Source organism: Peromyscus leucopus, chromosome 8a (assembly GCF_004664715.2).
Source record: "Peromyscus leucopus breed LL Stock chromosome 8a, UCI_PerLeu_2.1, whole genome shotgun sequence".
Classification (NCBI taxonomy): domain Eukaryota; kingdom Metazoa; phylum Chordata; class Mammalia; order Rodentia; family Cricetidae; genus Peromyscus; species Peromyscus leucopus.
Window position 1 is genome coordinate 57,459,957 of NC_051085.1, and position 12,871 is coordinate 57,472,827.

Below are 12,871 nucleotides of genomic sequence, written 5' to 3' on the forward strand. Positions count from 1 at the left end.
CACTAGTTTGGTTTCGTTGTCTCTGTAGGTTTCCCCATCATGATCTTGATTCCCCTTGTTCATAGAATCCCTCTTATCTCTCTTCCACTAAATCCTTGAGCTCGGCTTGGCGCTTGGCTGTGGATCTCTGGATCTGCTTCCAGCAGTTGCTGGATGAAGGCTCTATGATGACAGTTAGGGTGTTCACCAATCTGATTACTGGAGTAAACCAGTTCAGGCACTCTCTCCACTATTGCTAGTATCTAAGCTAGGGTCATCCTTGTGGATTCCTGGGAACTTCCTTAGCACCTGGTATCTCCCTCTATCATGGTATAGCTTTCACTGTTCTCCCACTCCATCCCTGTTCCAACTTGACCATCCCGTTCCCTTATGTTATCATCCCCCATCCCCTACCCTCCATTGCTGCCCCCTTACCTCCAGTTTACTTATGGAGATATCATCTATTTTATCTTCCCAGGATGATCCATGCATCCCTCTTATGGTCCTCCTTGTTAGTTAGCTTCTCTGGAGCTGTGGGTTGCAGTCTGGTTATCCTTTGCTTTACATCTAGTATCCACTTATGAGTGAGTATATACCATGTTTGTTCTCCTGAGTCTGGGTTATTTCATTCAATATGATATTTTCTATTTCCATCCATTTGCCTGCAAATTTCATATTGTCATTGTTTTTTACTACTGAGTAGTACTCCATTGTGTATATGTACCACATTTTCTTTATCCATTCTTTGGTTGAGAGGCATCTAGGTTGTTTCCAGGTTCTGGCTATTATGAATAATGCTGCTATGAACGTAATTGAGCAGGTGTCCTTTTGGTATGCATTTCTTGGGTATATGCCTGAGAGTGGTATAGCTGGGTCTTGAGGTAGATTGATTCCCAATTTTCTGAGAAACTATAAGGCAGTATTTTAAATGCAAATGATATCTTTAAATTTAATGTAAAGATATCTTTTGTGTTATGAATTTTATCAACATGTTTTAGTTCACTGCAGAAAAAGCAGCTCAATATTTCTTTACAGACAAATCAATGGTCCATCTGTCTTTGCCTTGGGCTTTATGAATGACAGCTAAATGCATTTGTTACAGCTTTGTCATCCAAACAGAACTTCCAGCAAATTCTTCAAATACAACTTGTGGTAGCAAACAATCAATTGTTGATCACTCTTAAGTCTCCTGAATAATTAAATAATATTCTTTGAATAAAGTCATAGTTTGTTCTTCTTAGAATTTGAAATGGTGCCACTTTCAAATCTTGTTAAAATGATTTCCATGTTGCTAAAAACCTCTTTCTTACATAGTGAATCCTAGCCACCTTGGAGGCATCTGCTGATTGTTTCATCCTTCTGGAATGACTGGTATTATTTGGCCTCCAGCTAGAAGGGTACCAGTCATGTAAATAGCTTTCAACATCCAGCAAAGCCAACACCAATCCAACACCATGGCCAATAAGTAGGCATATCAGGTTAACATTAGATCATGATTTTCTCCATCCCTGCCATGAAAGAGATAGTTTTAGCCTGGAAAACTCCCTGACTATGAAAAATTAAAATTATGAATGACTTTATGTAAGCATCTAGTAATAATTATATGCTAACAATTCATAATTACCAAATGCTGCATGAAAATGTGTGAAATATTTTCTTTAGTTTATTTTGGTTTTCCTTAGGGTTTGGTATCTTTATCTGAGATTCAATTCTTTCTATTTAGAAATAGGGTCTGGCTATATTGCCCAGGCTTTCTTCAAACTCGTAATTCTTTTTCTTCATCCTTTTGATTGCTGGGATTTCAGGACTATGGTCATATATTAAGTATTTATTTACATATATCATTATGCTTTTTTCCAGCTACACACTAGAAAGACATTTCTTGAAGGCTAGGTACCAAATCAAATGTGTAACATTTTTGTATTCCACAAACTACTTATAAAGACAACAAATTCAAATGACACTTTTCTTAAATCCTTAGACTGAGGAATCTGGATGCAGACATCCATGGCTAGGCCCCGGGTGGAGTGCTGGGAGTCTAATTAGTGAGAAAGAGGAGGGTTTATATGAGTGAGAATTGTTGAAACCAAGGTTGGATAAAGCACAGGGACAAATAACCAAATGAATGGAAACACATGAACTATGAACCAAAGGCTAAGGGGTCCCCAACTGGATCAGGCCCTCTGAATAGGTGAGACAGTCGATTGGCTTGATCTGTTTGGGAGGCATCTAGGCAGTGGTACCAGGTCCTGGGCTTGTTGCATGAGTTAGTTGTTTGAAACCTGGGACTTATGCAGGGACACTTGGCTCAATCTGGGAGGAGGGGACTGGACCTGCCTGGACTGAGTCTATCAGGTCGATCCCAGTCCTCAGGGGAGACCTTGATCTGGAGGAGGTGGGAATGGGGGGTTGGGCTGGGGGGAACGGGAGGGGAGCAGGAAGGGAGAGAACAAGTGAATCTGTGGCTATTACGTAGAACTGAATAGTATTGTAAAATAAAAAAAAATAAATAAAAATCCTTGAGATTATGAAGGATTATAATTTATCAACAGTAATATGGCCATGCAGTTTTATATGTAATTATCACTTTAGATTATTTCAGAAAGCATATAATTAGATAATTCTTTCCTTTTATTCACTTACCCTGGAATCCGGCTCTTGAGTGTGAAGGCAATGGACCATCACTAACACATGCCAACTGCAGGTTGTCTTATGTATGTTTGTATCCTGCTCCTTGGGTAAGGGATTTTATTACTAATTTTAATGTATTTTAGTATAGCCCATCTTGTCAGTGGCTACATTACTGAAAAATAGCAATGAGTTGTAAATCTAATCCTTGTATGAATTTCCTATCACTAAACATTTTTAAAAATTGGAAGAAAGAGAAACAGCAACAAAATACATAGAAAATCTAGAATATGGGATCAATCTGAGACTGGGTGAAGGTATCATTTCCAGAAGAAAACCAAATCACAGAGAAGAAAAACATTTTTAACACAACAGTAAGGACAGGAATAAAGGCCTATCAAAGAGATAGAAGTCACCTCTATGTCTGTGTCAGACAATTCTATTGTTTGCTCCTACTTCATTTCCCGAGGTAGTTGAGTCTGTGCCAAAGTTTAGTCTGTATGATCTTTGCACCTTTTATGGACCACTCTGCTGGTAAATAAAGGTTTTTATTGTTTTCAAGAGACTAAAGATCAGTGTCCACAATATGGTCACTTTAATTCTGCACAATTTGGGAGAGGAGGCAAATTTTCAGGATGGAAAGTATTTTACTTTGCTAGAAGTTACCACCTTAACACAAATATAAGCCTGGCTTAGTCTATATTTTTCAGTATAGAAAGTTTACAGGAAAGCATTAGTACACTGTTAAAAAGGAAAAGAAAATAAAAAATGGTGAGCTTGTTCAAATACCTCAGTTAAGTACATATAGGCAGCCATTTAGTTCTACATTAAACTCTTGTCCCCCAAGTATAATATGGAGTGAAATGTCGGAATTGAGATTATTCTTAAGCCTATGTACAATAATATGTAAACCATAGTTTTGTTATATGTTGGAGACCACCTTTAGGTTTCCTAATGGCTTTACCCAACAGGTCTGCATAAAGAAGATGATTGGACCAATGGTCTCAAGCACAGATGTCTGAAATGGTCTGCACTTGTCTGTGCTGGTGGGCAGTGGTCTGCTCCACTTCTTCCTTTAAATACCCTAGGGCAGAGACAGTTGGGCCCAACGGATTAGGATGCAGGCCCTCTTGAGGCTATCCTGTATTTCTACCTTTTTCTCTCACCTCTATCCTTCTAACTAATATTTCCTGCTGCTTCTACTCAAGAGTACTTTGGGAAAATGTGGGGTTGAGGGATGGCCCACGAATCTTAGATGGTCTTATTAATAAAAACAAACCTGAGGCCAGTTATTGGGGTGAATACTGGAAGATTAGAGAACCAGAACAAGCCACAGCTACCTTGCCTCACTGGATCCTCAGCTGGTCTTGTTTCCTCAGACTGGAGGCCTCTGAGTTCTCATCCAGAATGGGTCTCAGCTGAACTGCTGCTGCTAGAAGCCTGACAACTTAACCAGCCAAATGCTTAACCAGCCAAATGCTTCTAGTTCCTGGTCCTCACGCCTTATATATCTTTCTGCTTTCTACAACCACTCCCTGGGATTAAAGGCTCGCTTTCTGGGATTAAAGGCATGATGAGTCACCATGCCTGTCTGTATCCTTGAACACATGGATTTCTGCCTCTGGAATGCTAGGCTTAAAGGCGTGTGCTACCACTGCCTATCCTTTATGTTTAATATTGTGGCTGCTCTGTTTCTGACCCCAGATAAGTTTATTAGCATGCAAAATATTTGGGGCAATACAATACCACAGCCCTCCACAGTTATGTAGCATTGATCCAGTGATTTAAGACTTTAAGATAAACTTCTGGTGAAAACTAACTTCCAGTGTTGGCAGATTCCCCAGGGCTTATGTGAAACATCTGAATGGCAATTTAGGTCTTAATTTTTCTTAATTATACATTTTATCTCAATAACAAAAAATGATATGTTGAACTGGCTGCTCTCTCTTTTCTCAAACAAAACAAAAAACCTGACGACAATCTTCCAACAAAATCATGCTTCACTGAAACCCTATTAGCTCTGTCCATGCATGCTGAATGTTCTCATGTTTTCTACTCTTCCTCATGAGTCAATAACCCACCTCCAGACTTTGAAAGAAGTCCTGTAATTGGAAAAATGCAAGATAAAAGAAAAATCTAAGCCGGGAAATGGTGCATGCCTTTAATCCCAGCACTCGGGAGGCAGAGCCAGGAAGATCTGTGTGAGTTTGAGACCAGCATGGTCTACAGAGCAAGATCCAGGACAGGCACCAAAACTACATAGAGAAACCCTGTCTTGAAAAAACCAAAAAATAAAAATATAAATAAACAAACAAAAAAGAAAAATCTCCACACAAAAATAAACAGACAAAGCTGTGATGAAACGTATTATACAAAGATCATGGTAATTTTCCATAAAAAAGTTTGTAGTCTCAGTCTGTTATTCATTTGTATCTCAAACAAGCACAGGAAGGCTATCATACTAGAAAAGTATTATGCGATGAGAAAAAAATAAAATTCTTTGACATTAAATATGTAATTTAATTTACAATAAAATAAATCTTACAGGGAACATTTGTCAAAGAAATAGAGTGCACTGCAGAAAGTTAGTAAAACAAATGGCTTCAAAATGGACTTACAATATGTGAATGTGTAGCCAGTAAGTATTATATAGTTTCCATATGCAAAAGAACAACCTTAGATTGTCCATGCTGTTATTCAATTATACCAGCAGTAAAACAGAAAAGCATGAGGGACTATACATGTATAAGTCACTTAGCAAGTAAGTGTTGTCTTAGAAGCGATATTCAGCTGCATCAATCTGCATGCATGTGTCTGCCACACTCAGCCTCTACCCCACATTCATCATTAGATGTGATGCCATCCTCGACTCTGTAAAACCCTGAGCTCTTCTAGAAGGGAAAGGGACTCCTCAGGAGAAATTAAATAACTAGATTGAGGGTGGAGAATCTTATTTCATAAAGTTTAGCTTTGTCACTGGGCAGTGGTGGCACATGCCTTTAATCCCGGCACTCGGGAGGCAGAGCCACGTGGATCTCTGTGAGTTCGAGGCCAGCCTGGTCTACAGAGTGAGATCCAGGACAGGCTCCAAAACTACACAGAGAAACCCTGTCTTGAAAAACAAACAAACAAAAAACAAAAAACAAGAACAATGTTTAGCTTTGTCAATATGAGTTTACTTGACAAACTTGTCAATATGAACTGTTGAGACATCACATGATATACTTGTACATGGAAATACAATGTTAGTTTTATAACTTCTTGTCTGTACTAATGAAATTCTCTCAATTTTCCAACGTTTTTCCAAGTTGAAGCATCTCCTTCTATATGTGTTTTTCTTCATCTCACCAAATGTAAACAATCTTCACAGATATCTGTGACCGTAGATACTTCAGACTTCTCAGTGCTCTCGGGACTTTGTTATAATAAGATTTTTCCAGTACATTTTGAATGAAATGAAAATAACTCTTATGAATATTTGCATAAGAAACATAATCAACCTTTAATTCTATCACCTAAAATTTCTAATAATATTTAAGAATTATGACTTTTCATCAGTCTTCAGTTCCATCATGTTCTCACAGCTCCCAACTGCTTGGGGGATGAAATGCAGGGGATTTTTATAACCACATTGATTTAACAATCATCTTTTTCTTCTGTAAAAGCCAATGCAGACTTAGAGTATAATTGTTGAGGGACTATGTGCCTGTTATAATGGGTCAATCATCTGCCTGAAACATAAACGGATGACAATGATTTCAGTTCCTTGGGAGTTCCAATTGTTCATAAAGCTAACAATAGTTTGTGGTGTGTATAGCAATTTTCCATTGACCTTTGAAATTTACACAAATGTCTTAATTTACATGGAAAAAAATCATTATTGCCATTCAAAGATTTATAAAAATCTAACCCATTCAATATATGGTAGAATGGCAGAGAGTTCATGATCAGTGAAAATGAGAATATCCAGAAGTTCCAAATTTTAGTTCTAACAGAGTATGTAATTCTTTAGTAAATGTTTACCACCTTGCCTAGTGTTCACAGAGTTATAATTGAGTTCTTTCAATATAATGCTTATGTTCCTAAAGTAAAGGCTTTGAAATTAATTTATACTATATCAATATACTGTTTTTATGAAAGCCACACTCCAGCAACCAAAACAAATGTATAAACACTTCTTAGAATGCAAAAAGGAGCATAAAAATAATACACTGGTGAAATGCTGCTTATGACATACCTCCCAAACCATCACTAATTTAAAAAATAATCACCATTTGAAAATCTTAATATAGCAATGCATTAAAACAGAAAAACTGAAAGGAGAAATACATACTGTCATCATCAGGTTTTGCCAGCTCTGTCATCCAAATACATACTGTAGCTGAAGTTTTCTTCAGTCCTGCCTGGCCCATGGTCAGGACACATGTCTCTCACCTGCCAGTCCCGCAGCCACTCAGACCCAACCGAGTAAACACACAGAGACTTATATTGCTTACAAACTGTATGGACGTGGCAGGCTTCTTGCTAACTGTTCTTCTATCTTAAATTAACCATTTCTATAAAGCTATACCTTGCCACATGGCTTGTGGCTTACCGGTATCTTATATGTTGCTACTCATAGCGGTGGCTGGCAGCGTCTCCTGACTCAGCCTTCCTGTTCCCAGAATTCTCTTCTCTGCTTGTCCTGCCTATACTTCCTGCCTGGCTACTGGCCAATCAGCATTTTATTTATACAGAGCAATATACACAGCATCATACCTTATTTTTTTCTTCTAATTTCTAAACTTATATCAGGATTTGTGTGTCCCAAGTGACAGTCATCCTTACACTTCTTTTGTTTTCCTAAATTATATTCTCCACAAGGCAACTAGAGCTTTTTTTTTTTAATCCAAATTTTATTATGTAACCCAGGCTGGTCTCAAACTAATACTAATCTTCCTACCTCAGCCTTCCAACTTAACTATACAAAAGTTCTTTTTAAGGTATAAATAGTATTGACACTTTAAGTATGATAGTTATTTATATACTTATAATACTTAAATGATTCATAACTGCAGCTGAATAGTATTCATCTCATTGGAACAATGCAGGGCTACATATTAAGTGTCATGCCAGGTCCCTAGCATGCAGTCTTACACACCTTACGACCCCTTGAACACCCAGACTTGACAATTATTTAGTTCTTAAAACTTGGCAAAATTGCTTATTCTTTACTGTCTTTCTGCTGATGAGTTTCTGTGCTTTTTAGTATTTCCATGAGCCGTGAGTACAGTGTTGAGTTAGAGATAGCAGATAATCCAACTAAATGTGGTTGACACATTAGGTTGATGAACTCTTATCATAACCTACTTCATCTGGTAGGCACACACCTTCATTTCCATTGCAATCGGAGGCAGAAGGAGAGACAGAGGCAGAGGGATCTTTGTGAGTTCAAGGCCAGCTAGGACTATATAATTAGTTTTACTCAAAGTCACAGTTGGCACATTATGTATGGCATCATTATCAGATCAAGACTCTGATAGGAGTGGAAGACTTGAAAGGAGCTTCAGAATTTAGCCCTTACATAGGTAAGTGTCCTTTCTTCAAATACAGCTTAGTTACAATCTTATTGTAGAACAAATCCTGAGCAACAATATTAACAAATTTGCTAATGTCCAAATTCCAATATACTATAATTATTCACAATTCAAACTCTCGTTAGAAAAAATGGTTAATTTCAATATTTAATTAAGCCTGTATTATTTTAATTAAAATAAGTAGACATGAGGTGTGTCTGTTTAAAAAAAAATTCCAGCAAGCCTTGAGTAAAAGGCAAATATAGAATTAACATATTTTACCAGGATAAAAATGAAAGCAAAAATACCCATAGACTTTGGTTATTTAGCTTTTTTTCAAGTTCTGTTTTGCAATGCAATAGAAATTTATAATTGTAACTTGTTTCTTAAAAAGCAAGATGTTGTTTTACCTCCATTACTGTGGCTGCACTTTAAATTACTAGTGACCACCACCACCATAGGCCCTTAGTCTGGGGGAAATTCTGTTCCCCCACACAATGGGTCTTTTTCTGCCACTAAAGGTAGTTCTAACTAAATCTCTATCATTATAATAAAACTTGGGATTCAAAGGCTAGGATGAAAATCTGTGATCTCAGAGAGCTAGAGTAGCAATTGGCTAACTTTCTCTCTTTGCTGTCAATCTGGAAGACACTCTGTTCCACACCATCCCAACTTAGAAAACCCATACTAAACTCCTCCTTGCTACTTCCTGTCAACCAGTTGCTAACTCTGCCTCTCTGAGTCCAGGTTAATTTTATTTAATTAACACAAATGCAACACATCTTTACATAGTTAACAAATGCAGCATGAATAAATGTAACACATCTTTGCCTGATTAAGCAAATATTCCACACAACAGCAAGGCCCTTATATTCCTTACATGATTCATGCTTAACAGAGTAATCTCTGCAGCATACACATCATCAGCCTTAATGAAAAGGATAAAAATATATACAGTGTTTGATAAGCCTTCCTGCAATAACAGAGCAAAACTCTCTAGTTGCAACAAAAATCCTTTGTAATCAGAAGAAAATAAAATATATCTCACATAGCTACTGGAAAAATAAGAAAGTTTTCAAATTTAAACAAATGATATCTTTTGTTTGGGGCATAGTTTTGGCAGTTTATGTGGAAAGAACAATGGCAAAAAACTACGTTGTGATGGCAAGGGTTTTTTTTTTGTTGTTGTTTATTTTTAAAGCTGGTAGGAAATGAGTCTTACTGAACTTCAGTCTCTTCCTATGGTAAAAAGAAACACTTAAAGGAATTAAACTATTTTTTAAAAGGGCTTGCAATGAACTGTTTACAGGAGCACACCTTTAATTCCTGCTTCCTCAAAGGCTCTCTCTCCTTCCTCCATAATGGCCTCTTTGGTTTTATTTTGTGTCCTTTTATCTTTGTAGGAATTCAGATTGCCAGTTGAGCTGCAAGCATAGCAATCTTTGTCACTTTGATCATAATTTACTGTAAAATGTGTTTGGAACTATTTTTGAAAAGAGCTTTAATAGGAAAACTAAACCTAGCACTGAAGAAACTGGTCCTGAGCAATTTATGGTCTCCTTCCTACACAATATAAACTAATAATCTCTGTTATGAAAGCATGAGCCCTTCTTTTAACACACTAAATTACCTGAGCATCATGGGGATTGGAATTTCCCATTCATCTTGGATGAAATGAATGCAGCTGTCTCACTGGTATATTAATGCAGAAGGAGGTTCTGAAAGCACCATGTATTTCAGTGAATAGCATCCCTAGGTCTAGGGCTCATTGAAAATGGTAAATACTATATGAAGGCTTGATATACTCTCTTGCACATGTACACTGTATAATCAATTCAGTTTTGATAAAGAAAATTTGCATAATTTTATTCGTGTTTTCATTCAAGACTAATATTTGATTTTTAAAAAATTCATAATTGACTGGTGGGTAGGTCTCTAGCCATTACTTACTACAAGGGAGTAGTCCATATGCAATGTTTAATTCTCTAAAGTTATGTGTGTGTGTGTGTGTGTGTGTGTGTGTGTGTATGTGTGTGTGTGTGTGTGTGTGTGTATTTCTTTTCTTTTGGTTTTAGGGAATAAACTCAGAATGAAGTGGAAAAAAATTAAAGAATGCAATCTGAGAGAAAAGCTATTTTAAAAATTAAAGCTATGAAGATAATAATATTATGAAAACTTGACATTGTAAAAACTTGAAAATGATCATCAATCTATTGACTTTGAATCTATTTCTAATAAGAGATATTACAATTGCTCTTTTTTAAAAATAAGCAACCATTGGAAAATGTACAAAGTAGAACAAAAACCATAATTTGCCCCAGCCTATAAATGCTATAAATATAGCATCTAAAACATTTAATGCCTCTTTGTGCTCACATTACAGAGGGAGAAATTTTGAGGAGGAAAAGAGTTTTTCAAGTCAATGCTATAGACTAAAAATTTCAACAAGATCATAGATGAAAACTTCCCCAAACTAAGGCAAGGCATGCCTATTCAAATACAAGAAGCACATGGAAACACCAAATAGACAAGACCAGAAAGGAAAATCTCCAGGGTATATCATAGTTTTAAAAATAAGTATACATAAACAAAAAAAGTGTACTGAAAGCTGACACAGAAAAAACACAAGTTATATATAAAGGAAAACCCATCATAATGATTAAAGGGAGAAGAACCTGGAGCAATGCATGCCAAGGCCTAAAAGATTATGGCAGCCAAACTAGAATAAGATACCCAGCAAAAATATTTACCATGGTTGAAAGAGAAGGAAAGACTTTCCATGACATTAAGCAGCCTAAAACAATTATATCCAACAAATGAAACCTAAAGAAAATATAGGAAGCATTATTTTAGGCTGAAGAGAGGAATGAGCAAAGGCAAAAGACTGTGGAATGAAATATAAAATCATAATTATTAAAAGATATATACTTGTCTTTGCTCTTTAAAATCCATGGCCTCTTTTTTTACATCATTTATTATTGCATACATTCTGTATACACACACACACACACACACACACACACACACACACACACACACACACAAATACATTCCTCAATATAACTTACTTAGTCCATATAATGCTACTTGTATGTATGTTTTCAGGGCTAACCATTTGGTACTGAATAAACAACTGATATACCTTTTCCTGAAGAAGTCTATTATTCCTACTCTCAGCATTCCTTAGTTGCTTGTATGTCTTTGTGTAGAGTCGAGGCCTTGTGGGCTCTTCCTCATCCACTCTGGCATGTCTATTGATGTTGTTCTAGTCCAGGTCACATTTGGACAGTCATGTTGATGAGACTTTCTGGGTGTAGCTTCTGAAATTACTAGGAGACACAATTTTACAGCAAACTCCCTGATCCTCTGGCTCTTACAATCTTTCCTCCCCATCTTCCACAATGTTTCCCGATCCTAAAGTGTGAGAATGTTTTGTAAATCTATTCATTATGATTGGGTTCTACAACTTTGTATTTTGTTGTTGTTGTTTTGGTGGGAAGATTGTTAAGACAGGCTCTCCTCTATGTAGCCCTGGTTGTCCAGGAACTCATTATATAGACCAGGCTGGCCTCTAACTAACAAAGATTTGCCTGCCTCTGCCTCCTGAGTGCTGAAGTTAAAAGCATGGGTCACAATGCCTGGCTTGACAATGCTAAATTTTGAATGGTTGTAGTTTTCTGCAGGGGTCTCTGTCTATTGAAAAGGAAAGGGTCCTTGATTGAGGGTGACTAATACAATTATCTGTGGGTCTAAGGACAAATGTTCAGATACTTGTTAAGGATTATGCTGGTTTAATAAGGTTGGGGTTATCAGTTTTCCTCCAAGATTCATGGCTTTTCTATCACTGGTGCCTCAGCCAGTTTCCCTCTTGTTGAGTTATGCCAGTCTGTCTCACTTACGATTTTATTATTTCCCTATGTTGGATAATATTTATATGTTTTTATAAGGGTATAACATTAGCATAAAATAACAATATTGGAAAAGAATTATGGTTCATTTGGTTTTTGTTCATCTGCTTTGTTTTCTTTCTTTTTTAAATCATTTTTGGGTTCTTTATATACTATGGATATTAATCCTCTGTCAGATGTATAGCTGACAAAGATTCTCTCCTAGTCTGTGGAGTTTTTTTCCTAGTTGATTGTTTCTTTAGGTATACAGAAGAATTTTAGTTTTATAAAGTCTCACTTGTCAATTGTTGACCTTAATTCTTTGGCAAACTGAGTATCATTTAGAAAGTTCTTTCCTACACATCCATCATATAGGATACTGCCTACTTGGGGATTGGGCTCCACAATTTTGCATTTGTTTTTGTTGGTGGGTCGTGTTGAGACAGAGTCTCTCTGTGCAGCCCTGGTTGTTCTGGACTCACTATGTAGACCAAGATGGCCTCAAACCCCCAGAGATTTGCAAGTTTCTCTCCTTTTCTAATGTTAAAATAGAGTACTATTTTGCTTTTCATTATTAGAGTTAAAAAAAATAAATGTTATATTAGTTTTAGTCAGTTTTTAAGTAAGTTAGGCAATGGATAATTCTCACACCAGTTACATCATAAGTAGGATACTATAATTTCTGATAAAAGATATTTTCAAGTAAGAAATCTGTTATATGATAGACAGATTGGGGGAAGGGGCAGTCAAGGTAAGCAGTAGTTGAAAGCTTCTAGTAAAATATGGAATTATTCTAAACAGTTTCACAGTGTAAGTCCCAAA